Raw genomic sequence first — 20226 nt, forward strand, 5'->3', positions numbered from 1 at the left:
CAACAGATATCTTCAGTTGTTTTTCCTGAAATGATCTTCTCACTTCATTGTAGAGAAAACGTCTGCCAAATACCCAAGTCCGAGTAACGAATTTGTCAGTTGTTCTTTCAAGTAAAAGTGGCATGCCACGAGTTATTGGCCAGTTTGGCTCAGAGCTCAAATAGTCGGACAAGTGTTTGCTCTGAGATAACCATCGTTCTTTACGGCAGAGGTGCTTTTATCTACAGATAGGAGGGCCGGTCGGGAGGCTCTGAAAGAACTAGATAATAAGCAGCGGAGGCTTCACGGCCGTGTAGGACCATCTGCCCTCCCGCTTGCGGGACGGCCAGGATGTCCCACAGGGGCATCAGAATGCATTCAGACCAACGCTCTCAGTTTAGAGATGAGGTGGATGGAGAACTCAGTGCAGGTGCATGGTTCCTGCTGTGAAGCGGCTAGGGGCTGCCATGAGGGAGTGCTCCCTGGAGGGTTTCACTATGTCCCCAGTGTTTATTTCTTTAAAAAAGTTAGAAGCAAATAGGACAAAAATGTTAATATTTTAAAGAGCTGAGGAGTGGATGTTTAGATGATCATTATTTTTTATAGTTTTCTATTTGCATGTTTCATAACTAATTTCAAAATTTAACACCTAAACACAGAGAAAATCAAAGTGCGTCTCGTTCCACGAGGGAAGAGGATGCTTCCCGAAGAGCCAGCATTTGTGGCCTAAGCAAACAGATACCTGGGGGGAAGGGTGTTCGGGCCATCGTCCTGCTTATTATTTAGTTCTTTCAGAGTTCCCCGGTTGGCCCTCTGTATCTGTGGGTTCTGCGTCTACAACTTCCTCCTCGGCCCTGGCCCCCTTCGCCTGTCTTGCTGTCCCGCAGCTGTCCCGGGAGGCATGTCTCTGCTCTACCTGCACAGCACAGGCAGCTCCGTGGGACAGCTGCCTCCCTGGCATTTTCCCGCTGCCTCCCTGGCATTTTCCCGCTGCCTCCCTGGCATTTTCCCGCTGCCTTTGGTCCTTGCTAGTTGTCTCGCTGCTGTTTCCTACATTCCTTGGTTTTTGTTTTCATAGTTTAAAAATTTAAGCTTTCCCCCATCCAAGTAACATCCTATGTAGATTTTTTAAAATTGTAATAAACAACAAGACTCCTAATAAGGAATATGTGCCTGGCGCTCCCGCTCATCCTTACACCCCAGTCCTTCTCCTCAGGCAACCACGTTTGAGTCTTTTGGTCCCTTTTTTGCGATTTTCCTCCATCTTCCAGAGTACTCTTTATATACTTCTATTTTGACTTTTGTTGTTGTTGTTGGACATAGTATGTTGACTTATTACTGTGGAAGGTGAAGCTGTAACTCTCTTCCCTTGTCACCGGCCTGCACACGCTGCCGCTGCTCCCTCCGCTCGGTGTGTGGCCAGCTCTCGGTTTTGGTTGTCATCCTCGTGAGGAGGGAGCTGTGGCCTGCAGCCAAAGCGCTTGTTAAATGCAGTGACTATATTTCCTTTCTTGTGCTGCCTGGAGAGTGGCCTCTCACTTGTGTACTTTTTTCTCTAGTCTTTCTGTGTCGGACAGAACTCTTGACATGCTTCTCGATGCCTTTTTCTCGGACGCTCCTTTCCTCCTGGAGTCGGGGCAGCTACCTGCTCTGTGGGCCTCTGCACAGCTGGCGTCCTGGGATGACCTTATGTCATTTTCCTGGTGGCTCTCATCTCCCTGTGCTGGACCCATAGTTTGCTGACAGCTGGTAACTTGAAGAAAGGCTTGGTTTACTCCCTCGTATTAATGCAGTGTCTTCCTGAGAAAGGAGGCATGGGAGACCAATTTATCAGACACTTTGCATATCTGAAAATATTTTCTCTCCCACTTGAGTGGTAATTTGGCTGGCTTCTACATAGGAAAACACGTGTCCTGAGAATTTTGAAGCCAGTGCACTATTACTTTCTAGATTCTACAGTTGCTATTAAAAAGTGCTCTGCTATTCTGATTCCTCTCCTTTGCAGGTGATCTTTTTTCCCCATTTGTTTGCTTGTTTGTTTTGTTTCGTTTTAAACAACCTCCAGAAGACTGTAGGATGTTCCTTCTTTGGCTCTTTTTATTAATTTCAGCCATTATGACGAATACTCGATCTAAAAAAATTAATGTCCTTCAGTTCTGGAAAACTTTCCCATTATGTTTGTTTGATCATTTTCTCCCCCACCTTGGTTTTCTCTTCTTCCGAATTCCTATGAGTTCGGGGGAACCTCATTTCTCCTCTAATTCTCTAATTTTCCTATCTCTTTGCTTGAATGCCCTGCTTCTTGACAGGTGTTCTCTACTTTGTGTTAACCCTTCTGAAGTTCTGCTGTCTTTATTTTTCAAGAGCTCTTTCTTGTTTGTTTTTTTGTTGTTTGTTTTTTGTTTTTTAATTTGTGTGTGTTTTAATAACATTCTCTTCTGTCATTTTCTCTTCTTCTTTTTTTAATATTTTATTTATTTGACAGAGAGAAATCACAACTAGGCAGAGAGGCAGGCAGAGAGAGAGGAAGAAGCAGGCTCCCCGCGGAGCAGAGAGCCTGATGTGGGGCTCAATCCCAGGACCCTGGGATCATGACCTGAGCCGAAGGCAGAGGCTTTAACCCACTGAGCCACGCAGGCGTCCCTGTCTTTTTCTCTTCTATTTTTGAGGGCATTAAAGCTATTTATTTTATTTATTTGTTTATTTCCTTCTTGCACTGTCAGTTTCTTTTTCTCCTGTCTGTAGGTGTCTGACTTTTGTGTAGAAACGTTAACTATTTGGCGATCCTTTGCTCTCTGTTCCTATTTAACGGTGAGTCCCCAAGAAGTGAGTTGGCCACTGTGATGCGTGGGCAGGGCTTCTCCACGCAGAGCGGCCCTGTCATGGCCATCGGGGTGAGCTTGTGCTTTCATTGGGGAACTTCCAAAGACAGTATCTGTGGCTCTTTCCCCTAAGGCACGTCAGGTTTACGTGAGAGGAATCCTGTGGTCTTCTGTGTGGGCAATGCATGCCGAGATTCAGGAAGCAGAGTGAGGAAGAGAGCTAGAATCTGAGGGTTCAGCGTGTGCATTATTAATTGGTCCCTGTTTTCAGAACAGTCGTTTCTGGTAGGCCTGATGTCTTTGAGCCAGAGACTCTCCAGTTCCGTTTCTTCCAGGGCATAAGCTGGGTTCTGCTGGAACTGGGGAGGGTCTTAAGTCTTCCTTGTGTAACCCTGTGAAGTCTTTTTGTAGAAGTATCACCAACATAGAAGAGGCACAAGGCCGAGTGTGCTATTAGGTGGGTTTCCTCAGAGTAAACCCATCCATGTAACTGGTACGTATCCTGAGAAGTAGAATATTGCTAGCTCCCCAGGAGCCTTCCTGTGCCCCTCCTCCAGTCGGAGATTAGATTAAAGAGAGTCACTATCTGACTTTTAACACCATAAATGAGCTTTGCCTGTTTTAGTACTTGATATAAATGGGTAGTATGTGGTGGCGTCCAGCTTCCTTCATTTACGCTTTTTTAGAAAAGCGGACAAAGCATACAAACTTGCGTATTCTTGGTTTGTACTTTGTGCGGGATGAAGCCGTGTCTTTCACTTAAGCTAGAAGATTTTTCAGCTTGACGTGGCAACAAAGCTTTCTGGTTTTTATGCCTAGAGGGGGCAGACTGAGGGGACTTGGTGTGTGTATATTTGGTGGGCGGGGGGCCCTGAGCAACTGCTGAAGCTGCGGTTGTGTGCCTTTTGGAAAACAAATGGGCTTTAAACCCTTTTTTTTCCCTACCACACGATACTACCTCCATTGTCCAAGAAATATTTTATTGCAGAGGTCTCAAAGTAAGATGTTTGTAAGTCTAGTATAATATACATACGTACACGTAGTACTAGGAATTGGAATTATAATACAGATTTTTAAACTCACATACTCCCAAAAGCATTAATGTAGCATTTATATGCTGATACGATTAATATGGCAGGTTTGAGATATGCCGTGTATTGAGCTGTATTTTTTTATTTGTGTGTTTATGGAATTTGTGCTAATTTCCAGTGCGTGCTTCATAGTGAATATGTTAGAGAGGTACCCGAGGGGAGCTTACTGTGTCTTTGCCTAAGTTTTAAGGAATGAATTTTTAGATTACAAAGTTAGTTAGGGCAGATATCCAGGGAGTAACTTTAAGTACAGTGCATTTATAACAGGTGGGAGTTCGGTGACTTCTTCTCTTAACCACATATCCCCTTAATTTTTCTTCCTATTGGAAATTCTTGCCTTAAATAAATGAGCTGTTTTCACAGAACATTTACGTTGGTATTTCCAGCCGCATTCTAAATCTGGAAAGATGGCATGCTGATGTACACACATAGGCCAGCAGTTTCAGAGGGAAAACATTGTTCTTGGAACGACCACTGTTTGTTTTTCCTTTATTGGCATTGGAACTCTTCAAGTTAGTTTTCAAAATATAGAGGAGAGGCAAAACCAGAGGAAGTTTTGGTCGCTTAATGGTTTCTTTCGTGAGTACATATGTCACTGTTAATTAGAATGCATCGTTTACCTCTGTTGGATTAATAGATGGTGCTTCACTTACATTAGCTACATCTCCACTTAGATGACCCGGATGGTATCAGTCCTAAGGTTATTATTATTTGCAATGGAGAATTAAAAAAAAATAAATTGCAGTAAGTTTCTTTGCAAAGTCAGTGACGAGGACAGCTTTTTTGCTGTTTTAAATTCAAGGAATATCATTTACCTTCCCATGTCTGAAGCTTCTTTTTAATACTGTACTGAAGCAGTATGAACTTAGTTGTACAAAATTCGTGTTCAGACATTTTCCTGAAAGATGTAGCCGTTTTAAAATGACCACTTATTAAAGTTTCACGGGCAGTAATACCGCACGGCAGGATCGGGGGCGTGCAAGGGTTGACGGATCAGAGCCCCCGTGTGCTGACAGCCCACGTTCCCAGCGAGCCGCGCACAGAGCAAACTCACAAGCGGAGTTTGGTGGGAGGAATTTGTGTGCGCGTGCTTCTGGAGCTTTGCCCGTGGTGCTTGGAAAGTTTGCCACCGCATTTGAACTTCAGCGTCCTCACCTTAGATCATTTTAATAATGTATGACCCAGTTCTGCTTGTCACTTTTATGGATAAGGCTGTGTTTTAATATTTGACAAATTGGTGGTAATCAAAAGACACTTCAGCTGCTTAATTCTATATGTTAGAAATTAGACAAATTACTTAATTTCTCTCATGAATACAAATCAATTGTGTTTCGGTTGTGTTGATGGCTGGTGATTATCTATCACTCCATCCATGAATAAGGGAAACAAATCGGATTCCCAGCTCTGGTAGCAAGTTCTAGGAATGGAGCTGATTTTTGTTTTTTTTATATACGGGGATTATTAACTACTTTCAGTGGAAGTTGGTGTTTCAAATTATTTGGTAAATTGTGTGTCTGCAGAATTATTATTAATGTGCTTTTTACCTTATGTGATCCTGAAATAGGCAAAAAAAAAAAAAAAAATCCCCTTAGGTTTACCACCAGCAGCTTTTTTTTTTTTTAAATTTTAGATTATTCTTTGGAATAATCTAAAATTCTTTTCTTCTAAAGAATCTAAAATTCTTCTTTGGAGACTGAACTTTGTTGTTGTTTTGTTACTATGGTCCTCACAGTTTCACAATATTTTATGCAATAGTTTAAAAAAGTGTCTGCTCTTGTGAAGATACAGTGCCTAGGAATAGCTATGTTGCTTCAACTTGTAAACATTTGATGTTGCATTGAATTTTTGCCTGAGCGACTTTCAGCGCAGGTGCGGTAAGGAAAGAGTTGACTTGAGCTTGTCACCTTTTTTCTTTCTTTTTTTACTGTTTTCTGCATTTATCTTCTTTGCTTTGAATTCTTAGGGAGCAGGGATTTGTTCTTCCTCAGAGGGAGGACCCGCTGTCAGGTCCGCTGTTCAGTAGGTCCGAGGTAAAGGAATGAGTGTGTGAGCAAACGGTGGTGGGAGTCGTCCTGATTCACTCAGCACTGTGTTGAGTATGCCCCCTTCTCTGCAAAAGGTATTGGAGCCACATGTGGAAGAAGGGGAGACTGGCCATTCATCATCCTGTTTCTCTTTGGTTGAAGGGAAGATGAGAGGACCGCCTGTATGGCGAGGTGATTCAGAAAAAATGATGAAGAAAGACATTCCTAAGAAAGGATTTGAAGTTGAAAAAGGAAACATTAGATTTTAAACAGACAATATGACATTGGACTTCCTTAAAAAACAACAACAACAACAAAAAAACTACAAGTCTGTTCACCATTCCCTAAACACACTTCACAGTCACCTTGCAAGGAATGTGCGTCTCCTCCTTTTCACCCGCCAGACTCAGGCTCAACCCGGTGAATCCTCCTCCCCTTCAAAGCACGTCTGTAATGACCTTTGTTTCTTGACGCTTTTAGTTATTTCCCGTTTCCATGTGACCTTTTGTCTTCTGAATTGTTAGCTTTCTCTCTACTTAGTGCATTTACCAAGTGTGTTCCTTTTATAATAAACATCTGAAAACTTTAGATATTGCCATCTATATGAAGTCCTTGAGAACAGAGATGGAGTTTCCTTATCTTTGTCTTCCCTCTCTGCTGCCCCCCCCCATATTTAGCCACAGGATATTATATATATATATGGGAAGCCCCTTAATAAATATTTGTTGAGTTGAATTGTTTTCCCACAACCAAGGATAATCAAAGAAATGTGATCCTAAAACTTTCAGAAAAGAACATCCAAAAAATGCAGTAGCACCATTTGGTGTATTTAGTGCTTAAGGTTTCTTTTCAAGGGGACAGTGGTCATTTAGAAAGATTGTACATCCATCATGTTACATTGTATAGTACCTGGAGATCAATTTCAGGGAACTTAGGAGTAAGCTTGTCATTGTGTCTTAACAGGCTATGGTATAAAACGGGTATAATGTAACTTAAGGTAGAGATCACAATTACCTTTGGGTCAAGGACAGCGTGACTTGGAGGAGAGAAGTGATTTGACCTCTGTTTAAATGTGAAACGTGTTTTAGCTGAAAAGAATAAGAGGGATGGGGAGGGGAGCAGGGATGTTTCAAATGGGAGAACAGTGGGGAGAAGGAATGAGGTTGAGTTGGGTTTGCAAGTATGTGGGTGGAGTAGAATGAAAGCTATGAAGAAATGAGCATTGAGAAACTCGTAATTATGCCTGGAATTTATCAAGTACCTTCTTCTTAGAAAGCTCAATTTTCTACATTTTTAATCCCCATGGAGTGGAAAACAAATGACCTTATTTCCTACTCTGTTCTTTTGGGGATCTTGGCATTCCAGAGCTACAAAGTTATTCATGTTAATTACTTACCCATCCCAAAAGTTCACCTTTCCAGGTTTTTAAAGAAAGAGATTTTAATATTGTGTTTTATCAGTAATTTCTGAAAACTCCCTTTGAATGGGAATGGTGATGGTCCATTAACAGTAGAATCAGGAGCCGCGGGCTAAAATATTTTTGCAGTTCGTTTGCCAGACTTAGAACTGCAGTACTTAGCCCGACTTCAGCTTCTTTGAAGACGTTCTGCCATATAAAGAAATATTACAAGTGAACAAGTGCTGAGTGCTGCAGAAAGGGTACAGCCGGTGTGTTAAAGAGCACTTAGCACAAGGGCTGCTCAGGGAGGAGTAACCTTGGGAAGGAATTTCCACTACTGAGGTTTGGTGGGGCTTGCCAAGTGTGTAAGGAATTTCATAGACTGGGTAGAATGCCCTTCTTTCAGTTAACTCTTCCCAACACTGGAAGTTCCTTTATTCTACAGCTTTGCTTTTTGGATGGAATTTTGATCCCCTTGGGAAGCTTTCCATTTCACACGACTCCCATTTTCCCTCCCTGATCAAAGGAAAGCCTCCGCTTGGTGCTTGGGGCACTGAGATTGTGTAGCCTTTGGTCTTCCCCTTGGTGTGGGCTCCAGATCTCATTTCTGAGAATAATAGCTGATTTTCTTCTTCCCTCCCATGGTGCACGAAGAAGAGGGAGCTCAGAAAGAAACAAAAGATTCCTTGATCAGCCAGACTGTATTAAATTACTGGCTGCCTTACTGACTTCTTGGGATCCTTTAAGATGTTTAACTTTTTTCCCCACTTAAATAAAAAGAAAGGAGGGATCTTCAGAAGCCTTGGCTTGATTCCAGTGAGGCTGTTGTATTCTGGCCAGTTCCATTCTTCCGTTTGTTCTAGTTGAGCTCTTTGCTCTACTGTCCAGGCTTTACCTTAACTGCAAGTGGTTCATGTCGAACAGAGTATTTGCATGTGTTTGTTATTCTGAGTGGTGACCAGCTTTGCACTCGGCACAGAGCTCTTAGGGGACCGTGATATGCATGCAGGGAGAGGCCGACCCACGGTGCTCATTTTGTGGTTTTTAATGGTGAAGCGTCGTCACGACTTGGGAACATGAATACTGTTGTTCCTAATGACATCTGGAAAAAACCCTTTGTTTGCCAGTGCAAGAACTCAGGGAAACCCAGTAATGCCCTTTTCTCCCTCTCTCCCCTGCCTCAGGTGGGACAGCCGCAGCGTGTGCTGGAGTTCCTTCTGTCCACACACACGGTAAAAATGAGAAATCTGTGAGCGTTGTTGTTGTTACCAAGAGCGCCTGTAGTTGTGTGTCCTTCAGCACGCTCGCCGTAGTGAGGGCTGTGAGCGGGAGGAGTCGCGCGCCCGCGGTCCTGTCCCCAGCGGCTTGGGGCTATGGCACCAGGGCGGGCAGGTTGTTCCCCGGTGGCTTCTCTGAAGGAGGCGACCCCAGGCCTCCCGGGTGACGTCTTTGGGACCTGTCATTAACAAGAGAACGTTAGGGAAAGTCCGACTTTCCACCTAGTTTTCTTCTTTTTTCTCGTTGTAAGATTTCTGTCAGAATGCACCTTTCAGCCCAGGTAGAGAGTGGGGGTGGGGGGGGTGTGTGTGGGGGGGGGAAGCACATCAAGGAAAGCAGAGCTGTCCTGTGGTTTTCTTTTTTATTTTATTTTATTTTATTTTATTTTATTTTATTTTATTTATTTGACAGAGAGAAATCAAACTAGGCAGAGAGGCAGGCAGAGAGAGAGGAGGAAGCGGGCTCCCCACGGAGCAGAGAGCCCGATGTGGGGCTCGATCCCAGGACCCTGGGATCATGACCTGAGCCGAAGGCAGAGGCTTTAACCCACTGAGCCACGCAGGCGCCCCATGTCCTGTGGTTTTCATGATACACACAAAACCATGCCTCCTCACGTAGACTATTTCACTTCTCTACTCAGATTTTTTCTTAGGGAAATAGCAGCGTCTTCATCTGGAGTTTGAGGCGCTCCGTGCTTAGTCCCCATGCGCCCTGTACACCCACAGTTCTTTCTGCTGAACGCTATCCTTTGCTTAATGTTTCCCAAGTAGACCCTGTGGTTTTTGGCCTCCAAGTCAGAGTTTCTCAAAGTACGAGTTATGAATGCTTATATCAGGATCACATGGGGTATTCGCAGGCAACGGGGAAATCTTTTTTCCTGCCATCCCTATGGAGTCAGAACCTCCGGTGATGAGACCCAGGAAACCTTTTTTTCTTTTCTTTTTTTTTTTTTTTTTTTAAAGATTTTATTTATTTGCCAGAGAGCGAGCAAGCACAAGCCCGGGGAGTGGTAGGCAGAGAGAGAAGCAGGCTCCCCACTGAGCAAGGAGCCGGGTGGGGGACTCTGTTCCAGGACCCTGGGATCATGACCTGAGCCAAAGGCAGATACTTAACTGACTGAGCCACCCAGGTGCCTCAGGAAACTGCATTTCTCACAGGACATGTTAAATTTATTCTCTTTGAATGTCCTCTCTTCCAATCCCCATCTCCCCATTAAACTCTTGTTTGTGTCCCTTTGATCAAAGTGACTTTTTTCTTCTGTAAGTACCCATGATTTTTTTTCCAGTAAGTTTTCATCTTGTGCTTTGTATTATAGTGGCTTTTTTTCCAAACTATTTTTAAATTCCTGGGGGGTGAGAACCATTTGTAATTCATATTTATATGCTTTACACACCTTTGTGCATAATACAAATTCAGGCAATGTTTACTGAATGGATGGTTAGACTTTTATTGTATCTAGTAAACTTTTGGGTACTGGATTTTTTCTGTTAACTATCAGATATCCTTGGTTTATTTGAGATGTGAGCTTAAACATGTCTAAGCACATTTTCATGATATAATTATTCTCTCCGACCTTAGCTTACGTTCATTTTACGTTCCTTTGATAATCTGATATCTGTGATAGAGATGTTCTCTAGTTTTCATTTTTATATATCCTTATATGACTTGACTGGGATTTTATCCAAGTATACTTTATGGGTCTTCTCTTTTTCTTGCCTCTGAGAAGACGAGTGGAAATAGCGATTTGTTTTCTACTTTTTACATTTTTGTTCTTTGTCCTGCTAGTGTGGTGGTTAATATGAAACATCTCTTGAATGATGTTGCAATTGAGTTGGCTTTGGGCAGATCTGTTTGTAAGAAAATGAGGAAAGGTAGTCATGGATAATTGAATAAAGAAACCGTTTCACAGGAAAGATAAGTTTAACTGGAACATAATAACGTAACGCTTGTTTGTCGTTTCAGTCATTGTATTGCCAGTTTATAAAAGAATCAGAAGACAGATTTATGCTTCTTGTGACTCATTGTTTTCATGAATTTGTTTAGTGCGGGGTTACTGTAGATTACTGTAGATCTAGCAACTACTCTTTCCGCATGATCACCATCTTATGATTTGGAGTGGTTTTCTTTTCTTTTCTTTTTTTTTCCCCTCAAGACTTTATTTACTTATTTGTCAGAGAGCACGGGGGGGGGGACAACAGGCAAAGGGAGAAGCAGGCTCCCCGCTAAGCAAGGAGCCCACTGTGGGACTTGCTCCCGGGACCCTGAGATCATGACCTGAGCTGAAGGCAGGTGTTTAACTGACTGAGCCATCCAGGTGTCCCTGGAGTGGTTTTCTATATAATGTACTTACTTGATTAATGGGAGCCAGCCACGCATGTCTCCTTCCCCCTAACCCCTGTGGGTTGGAACTCTGTGTTGTTGGCAGTTGTGTACATGGGGTTAACTTAGCCTGGGTCTGGCACAAAGTAAGTAACCAATAAGCACCTCCTATTTGAATCATTTTAAAAAGAGGATTAAAATAGAAATGTTTCTCTTTAGGGAATGCTTTAATTTGCATCCCAGCAATATGTCCATTGTAATTGTCGCCAACATGGAGTGTTCTCGATTTCCTTGATTATTATTTTGGAAAAATTATGTCTGTGAATCGTAACTTTCCTCTACTTATTCTGCAGCAATTCTTAAGAAAATTTCTCTCCCATACAGTTTTATCCAAGATATGCGTGTGTCTATTTTTGTTTTCTAGTCCTATAAAAGGGTGATCTGCCTGTTTTGCTTGTGCTGAGAGTCATTAATGGTGATTAGGATTACGATGGAATGGTTTCTGTGTATTTTGGCTCAAGTGCTGAGAAGCTGGTTGTGTGCCAGGTTAGCATTTGTACTTTCGTACGCATGCCGAAACTCCCAGAAGACCCTGGCAGGTGTTCACTGGGTGCAAGGCTGGTGAACTTCGTCCTAAAGGGACAACAGGAAAAATCACTGCACCAAGAAGCAGAGAAGTCACCAACGAGAGTTCAGTCCCAGGGCAGTAGAGTTTGGGGTATGAGAGCTAAACGGAGCTGAGTCATGGTTTCTGAAGAGGAGGCATTCCCAGCAGGTCTGAAGCGGCCTCAGTGACTCAAAGGTTTCTCAGGCCACCGCAGCCGCAAATGCGTCCGAGAGGAACATGGGGCAAAAGATACTCTTTCTTTCCTTCTTTATCCAGGGAAAGGGCGCCTTTTAAGTCTTTTGCAAATTGCTTTGTTTTCTGACATACATACTGTCGCCCTGGTTGCCCTAGGTCATACCTGGGTTAGGCAAAAATATTAAAACATGGCTGTGGGACAAAGTTCACAAACAGTGAAATTCTGCGCTAGAGGAGTCAATTCGAAGTGCAAGGAGGGTAAATTAAGAAGCTGCTGACTGACGTCTCTTTCACTCACTGGTTTAACTAATGCTTCTCGAGAGAGTGCATTCAGTACACATTTTTAAAAGTACTTTGATACTCTTTCCAAGATTTATCCTTCTACAGATAAAGGAGACAAGTTACTCTGTCAAATGAATTGTTTAATCGAAGCATTTTATGGGCTCCACGACACCGGCTGGGCTCTTAGGAAGAACCAAAGAGCAGGCATTTGATTTTATAAATTATCCTGGGGAAAAAGAGAAATAAAAAGGAAAGTAGCCTTTAAAAAAATTTTTTTTAAGTATTTATTTATTTGACACAGAGAGAGAGAGATCACAAGTAGGCAGAGAGGCAGGCAGAGAGGGGGTGGGAAGCAGGCTCCCCACTGAGCAGAGAGCCCGATGTAGGGCTCTATCCCAGGACCCTGAGATCATGACCTGAGGGGAAGGCAGAGGCTTAACCCACTGAGCCACCCAGGTGCCCCTGTTGCTTGTTTTACTTAGGGTTTTCACTTCGTTTTATTTGAACAGTAGTAGGCTTTCTCTTTTTGTTCACTCTTCTCCTGGTATATAAAATTAAATGAATGTTAAATTGAATGAATATTGAAAATGATGATTTATTTAATACATGCTGTTGGCATACTTAACTACTAGACACCACCCCAAATCCCCCCAAAACGGGAGTAGACCTCTACCAAGCTTCATATGTAAGAAATGTGTTAGGTGAAATAAAGAGTTGAATGTATGAAATAAAATACATGAATATTAGGATATATGGGAGAACTTTTATACCATTTTGGGATGAGGTAAGAGGACCTTCCCAAGCAAGGTGAAAAGTATAGACTCCATCAAGGAAAAGACTGTCAAATTTGAGCAAATAAAATTAGTGTGTGGCTTAAGTTAGGCTCTGAGTGTCATGTGACACATGGCAGCATGTGACAGGGGGTGTGGGTGTGGCAGTTAATACTGGGGAAGCGCCTACAAGTTACTAAGTTAAAGACAGATAGCCCAGTAGAAAAACAGGCAAAGGATATGAATGTGTATCCCAAAGAAGATGAACTCCACAAAAAGATACCACGTTTTGCCCATCAGATTGGCCACAGTGGAAAGGATGCCAACGTTAAGTGCTAGTGAAAGGAACATAGAAAGGAGCCCACTCCAACGGGGGTGATTGTGAATTTCTACAACATTTGGTAATTTCATAGTACGTATTAAAGTTTAATATTCTTGGGCCCATCAGTTATACTTTTAGAAAAAATAGGTTCGCAATCCCTGAGCCAAAACTCTTAAGGCCGTTTGTGTTTCAGATTTCAGAGCGTTTCAGATTATTAAAGATAATATAGAAACGTATATTCTATATTCTATAGAACCTCTAGCAGGCTTTGGGGCTCTGTGAGCAGACACATTTACATTTCTAAAGGGAACAAAAATTCATGTCAGGACATTCACATCAGCGTGGGTCAACTTTTGTCACCACATGAATCAATGAAAAATTTTTAAATTTTCAGAGCCTGTTGGATTTCAGAATTATGGGTAAGTCATTGGGCACCCACAAATACTGCAGAGTGAAAACACTGATGCACAAGCAGATATGCTGAATTATTCCTAAGAGCAAAAAACAGCTGAGTACTCCTGATGTCAGTCAGTGGAGGAGTGGATGGAATCAGTTGGGGTACATTTGCACTCTGTGTATTATACAGCTGTCAGAAGAGTGAATTAGACTTTTACCTACTGTCTCCGAAAGATGATTTGTCTGCAGTTGATGAGAAAACAAGTCATAGAAAAAAATGTGTGTAGTATAAGCCCATTCAAAAAAGAGGGGGGTTATCTCCTAGTTATGCACGTATGTGTTCTCTGGGGCGGAAGAGCTTTGGAAGCTGGAACACCAAACTTGACACTGGTCATCTCAGGAGGGGTGGGATTTGGAAGGAAGTAGGGGAGACTACTTATGTAGACTACTTAATGTGCTCTTTATATGTAGTTTGACTTGTTAAAATGAGCATTTATTATTTTGGTAACCAAATAAAAGCAATCCTCTTAAAGGCTACTGCAGTGGGAATTACAGAGCACTGAGAGCCTGGCGGCTCTCCGCTACGGTACACCCACTCTGCGCCGTTAGGGAGCCTGCTTTTCATAATTCATGAAAAGCAGGAGACTAAGCCCAGAGCTAGGCTTACAACTCCAGCCCCTGAGCAGGTCCTTCATTACTTAATATTGGAGCCTAATAATTTCCAAAGTGTATTAGTATGTTCCCCCACAGGGAAGAAAACAAGTGAAACATGGACTGTTACTATGAAACGGAAATCCGATCACCAGGGAATCTTTTTCTAATTGACCCACTTGTAGTGAATAATAACTCCAGAAAATAATATTGATTTCTCTCTGTTAGAATCATTGAGTAGAGCAAGTATGGTTTGCTCTTCATGAACGTAACGTGTAACTCCCATTTAATCACTTTGGAATAGGTTTAAAAACCGGAGTAGCTCCACCATACTGTCATTTATTTTATGGTCAATTTACTGTATTTTTATGGAAAGATTACTAAAGATTTAGATGGCTCTAAAGCTAATTATTATGTCTCCAAACAATCATCATACAATTTATTTGGTTTTGTTTCCTAAATCTCCGTAAAGAACTTTGTCCATTACATTTTGAGTGTGGGTAGATTGAGTGGTTACATGCTGAGAAAGGAGAAAGATCAATAGTGTCTAGGATCATGACAAAACAAGCCCCTTGTCCTTCCATCATTTCAAGACACCCCCCCCCCCCCCGCCAGGCGATCCTACACTTTGTTATATGGCCCTTAGGATACCTAGTTGGGGAGGGACTTCAGATTTTCTTTGTGAACTAAGTTATAATTAGAGTTTTCTGTCTTTATAGATGACCAAGTATTTAATTGCACTTTTCCTTCCTTCCTTTCAAAATTTATCCACCTTTTAGAGAGTGCAGGGCATGGGTTAGGGTGCAGTCAGGGAGCTGAGCATGGATCTGGGTGCGGGCTGGATCCCACAACCCTAAGATCATGACCTGAGCCAAAATCGAGAGTTGGAGGCTTAACTGACTGAGCCACCCAGGCACCCCTGACTGCACTTTTTTGTGACACTTAGTATTAAAAAAAAAAATGTACCTTGGAACTTTGTGTTGAGACCTGAGTTGTAGAAGCCTACAGTGCCCATGATCATTGACTAAATGTTATAATACCACCCATTAGCTTTAAGAATTAACTAAGATTACTCTATTAGACGCTGGATAAATGTTATCTTGATTTTTCCCCTGCTTTGAGCTCTGTTACAGAGCAAATGGACATGGGCTCCTGCGTGGCCCAGATGGCTAAGCGGCTCCCTTCGGGTCAGGTCACGATCTCAGGGTCCTGGGATTGAGTCCCATTTTGGGCTCTCTGCTCTGCAGGGAGCCTGCTTCTCCCTCTGCCTCTGCCTCCCTGTCTCTGTGTCTCTCGTGAATAAATAAATAAAATCTTAAAAAAAAAAAAAAAAGGAACAAATGGACATGAATTACAGCTCTTTCCTTAAAGTAGATTGCTTGCTCTGCAGAGTGAAGTCAGGCCTCGCAGGTTGCTGGCCAGTTGGTGACCCTGGCTTGTGGCTGCATTGCTTTAAATGGAATTGCGCATGGTGTTCAAAATACCCATTGTCCTCCTTTGCCGACGGGGCACCACCCTCTGTAGGGGGAGGGGAGGCTGATAAAAGAGGGCCTTCCATACTCTGCTCTGAGACCACCCTTTGACCTATGACTTAGGATTATTAGTAATTGGTACCTATTTATATTAAAGTCTGTAGTAATAAAAGAAGAGCAGGAGAGATGAGAGGTAGTATTGATGTTGAAAGGCAGAGTATTCAGACTGTATGTGACGCACAGTTTCTCTGAGCCTACTTTCTGTATCCGCGAGCTTGAGAAATGAGAGAAAATGACTTCAAAGGCCCCTTTATTCTCACTTTAGATAACTGAGAAATGAAGAGGATATATCCACTTCAGGTAACTTTTTTAGCCTTGGCACTGTGTGTACAAATATACGTATAACAGATGTTTTAAAAAACAAACTACAGAATTTCCTGTCCTTTTAGTTTCTAAAACATCAAGAAGAATCATTCCTTAGTAACTGCTCACCTGACCATTATAGTTGTTACAATCATCATTAAAGTAATTTTTATTAATCTGAAATTTTAGGATGTTCTGATTGTGTTCTACATACCTATATTGAACAGCTATGAGGAATTATCTGTAACCTGAGTGAATGTAATGTCGGACTTACTTTTAGGGTTTAAGAACTGTAATAGAAAAAAAAAAAGGAAGTGTAATAGTAGCTTAAAATAAAATTATTTAAAATACTTCACCAAATATGTATTTTTCCAAAGCCAGCCAGTTTTATTTTGGAATCTGAGTCTGTGTACTTTTGATAATTTATGGGGTTCACCTATTAGCATGACAGAGATAAATGTCTTATCTTACAGGAGACGAGAAATTTCTAGTCTTTTCTTCCCTGTTATCTTACTCGCTCCTCTGCATTCTTTTTGAATGAAGGTAAAGAGAGGAAAGGTCATCCATTACCCATTCTGATTTCTTATCTCTCTTTTAACTTAAACAGTGCGTCCAGGTATCTCTTCCCCATTTTAAGACCTGAGAGAAGTAGATTCTAGGTCATCTTTCTCCCAAGGGCCTTTTGAATTGGCAGATGCTTGTAATCTGACTGCTTTCCACATCTGTAAAGAAAAAGTGGAACTCTAAGAAGGGTAAGGGTTAGAGTTTCGAAAACAAATGAATTTTAATGTGTTCGGACCAAGAACTTGAGTTCTCAGAAACAATTCATGCTTTGTTTGCTAAACAAGTCTACTGAACACTGTGTTCTTTTCTGGGAAGGACTTGGGGGATGGGCTGCACAGGGAGGAATATGAGGGATGAGGGGACTGTGATGAGAAGGAAGGAAAGAAATTTAAGATACTTATAAATCAGAGTCAGTCCTTCAAATGTACAGGTCTAGGGCAAGAGGTTAAATGGAGGCGCTGTACCATATCTAAATATTTAAGTTATAATCAAGCTAATAAACTGTTAAATAAAATATGTTCTCTCCTCCTACCTGAGCAGATCTAATGACTCACAAGCAGAGGTTCACCTTTAAAATTGTCTGACCCCTTCGTGTTCCACACTGGATATGGCAGTGTGGGGAAGTCTGGCTGGTGCCCAAACATCTTTTTATTCTGTCTCTGGCTCCATCCCTCATACCACAGGGCTGTGGACACGCTGTCCCAAGTGCTGTCTACACCTAGGGCCTATGGGTGAGGAAGATGGGCCCAGGGAAGCCCTGTACACAAGCCCTGAAAACACGTTTGGTGTCATTTGGGTAAAGAATTCTGGAAATCTGCTTATTCTTGGTATGGAGAAAATGCTTCTCCATGAAAAGGTATAATGAGAGCCACATGAGTTCATTTTAAATTTTCTGATAAGCCACATTAGAGAAAGTAAGGAAAAACCATTGAAATTAATTTTAGTAATAGATCATATTTAATGCAGTATATCTGTTCTAAAAAATTATTGAGTTTGCATTCCTTTTCATATTGTTTGAAATCCGTTGTGTATTTATACTTAGCGAACATCTCAGTCCGGACCAGCCCCATTTCAGTTTGGACCAGTCACTGAGGGCTGTTGCTGTCTTATTGGACTGTGCAGACGGGGTGGGGGGGGGGGCGCACTTGGCCCCTGGGGCCGGGGGCAGTTCTCGTTATCATAAAGTCTGGTAGTAGTTTTATCATTGAATTGATGCGAAGAATAATTGCACTTTTTTATATGTACAGCCTGTGGCCATTTAAAAATGCAAATATATATATATACATGAGAGAGTTTTATTTTTGTTTGTTTCTGCTTTTTACTGCTTTTTACTCATTCAGCTTACTCCTGCTTTCCTTTGTTGTCAGGGCTGGTGTGGTTCTAGTAAATTTGTTTGCAAAGGTGAATGTACTACCCCCCCATCCTCCTCCATGTTATTGACAAATACTTTTCCAAAAGCAGATGCTTTCATTTGCTGTCTTGAGTAAGTCCTGGAGTTGTAATCGGTTCATCTCCACTCTCTTGTGTTGGATAATGTCTGGCAGGTCTTTTTGCTTCCTAGAGGAACTTTTTTTTTCTAAGTTCAGTTTAATTGTGTGCGTATTTTTACACTGTGGCCAGTTCTACCAAATGAGGAATCATATCTAGAAAGTAGGGTACTGTTTTTGTTTGGACTAGAACAGCAGTTTCATCTATTTCAGGATGGAGTTGGCAGATTTAGAAGGACAAAAAAGCACCCAGTTAAATTTAAATTTCAGAAAAACAACAACAAAATTTTTTTTTTTAAGTATAAGTATGTCCCATGCAATATTTGGGACAGGCTTTACACTTAAAAAAAAGTGTTTATTTTCTGTATTTTATCTGGCAACCCTATTTTAAGACTCCTTTACTCTCTCAAAAATTGGGGCCCCGAAGCTGTTTTTATTTATATGGATTAAATCTTTTGATATTTACAACATTAAAAGCTTAAACTGAAAAGCATTTTAATATGTATTCATTTAGAAACTTCTTGTTAACATTAACATTAGAAACCATTCTTGTTAACATACACATTTTTTATGAAAAGTAACTATTTTAGAAAAGAAAAAAAATAGGTAGAAGAGTGTCATGGTTTTATATTTTTGCAGATCTTTTCATGTCTGGCGTAATAGAAGATAGATGGATTTCTGCATCCAGTCTGGTGTGCTATGGCAAAGACCAGGTGGAAATCACCGCTGGCCACTTGAGAGAAAAGGAGAATGGGAAAAGGCAAATGGCACTTAGGATTGTTACAAAAGTAGTTTTGACTTTGGGGATTCTCTTGAGAGGGTCTGAGCGACATCTTTTAAGTCCTCCAACCCTGCTTTGAGAATCTCTGCACTAGGAATAATAGAACCTGTAATTCCAGCTCATGTAGTATAGACACTGGATGATTTGGTCCGAGTAAAGGATGAGCAGTCTCTGTTTTAAGAAGGCCTAATGACTCACATTGTAAAGTATAATGCAAATTAAACATGATCATTCAGGTTCAGCAGTTAATTCTTAAGGTTTTGTTTTGTTTAATTTAAAATACCATTAGGTCTACACTTCCCCATTTAAGAAAATTACTATTATAAAAGAAAAATCATAATGCTTTTTTAACCTGCAAATAGGCCCATTGTCACCTTTCTGTTTAGAATAAACTTTATGTTGCGATTTAAAATAAAGCTTAGGGGCACCTGGGTGGCTCAGTAGCTTAAGCATCATCCGACCTCGGCTGAGGTCACCATCACAGGGTCCTATGATCAGCCCTGCTTCAGGCTCCTGAGCACAGACTCTGCTTGCCCTTCTCTCTCTGCTTATCCCTCTCTTCCTGCTTGTGTGCGTGTGTGCTGTCTCTTTCTCTCAAATAAATAAACTAAATCTTAAAAAATTTTTAAAAATGAAGCTTAATTTTTTATTATAAAATTCAACAGATGGGTCACATGGCAGTTTCCTTAAAATGCTGATGGGATTGAATTGGATTTATTTTTAAGATGTATGTGTCTGTTCTAGCCATTATACATACTGCCCAGTATTTAGACTTGGTCAGTTTTAAAAAAATAATTAGCATAATGCAGTAACTAATCTGATTCTCATGTCAAATTAAAAAAAAAAAAAAAGGTAGAGGTCAGCAGTGGACCGACAGAGAAGTAAAACACAGAGAAAAGAGCCATTATAAAAAGAAATCAGGATGCAGTGCTGGTCCAGGAGAAAGATATAGGTTGAGATTTGCACTGGAAATCCTGTAGGGTAGCCCGGGAGGCAGGAGATGGTGTGTGGTGGGTTCACAGAGCAGGAAAACGATTTCCAAGGGAGGCAAGGTAGAGGTAGGAAAGAATCTGCAAAGCACAGATCTGTGAGAAGCATTTAACCACGGAGCGGGGAAGAGAAGTTGAAGAAGGAAAAAAGGAAGAAACCTGGGAGGCAGCAGCCGGAGAGTGTTGGAAGAGGTTGTGCGAGGAGAGAGGGTCGTGCAAGTGAAGCGAGAAGAGCTTTTCCAGACCCGGCGTGTGGTTAGCGGTATCGGTGCTGGGTTGAGACTGAAAAATGATCACTGGTTCTTAAATTTGGAACTATAAGACTTGGTTCCCTGAGAGCGTGTGTAGTTCTGATAAATTAATTTTTACTTCAGGTTTGTATCTGGGGAGAAATGGAGCAGAAAGGTTTGTGACTTGTGTGGCTGACACTGAAAT

General features: G+C 41.6%; 1 protein-coding gene across 1 annotated transcript in view; it reads left to right on the forward strand.

Moving 5' to 3' along the window:
- The window catches only part of PHLPP1 (PH domain and leucine rich repeat protein phosphatase 1), a 208308-nt gene that overhangs the window by 131571 nt on the left and 56511 nt on the right, over nt 1–20226 (forward strand). The gene's annotated exons all lie outside the window — the stretch shown is intronic.

Source organism: Meles meles, chromosome 12 (assembly GCF_922984935.1).
Source record: "Meles meles chromosome 12, mMelMel3.1 paternal haplotype, whole genome shotgun sequence".
In the NCBI taxonomy this organism is placed as follows: Eukaryota; Metazoa; Chordata; class Mammalia; order Carnivora; family Mustelidae; genus Meles; species Meles meles.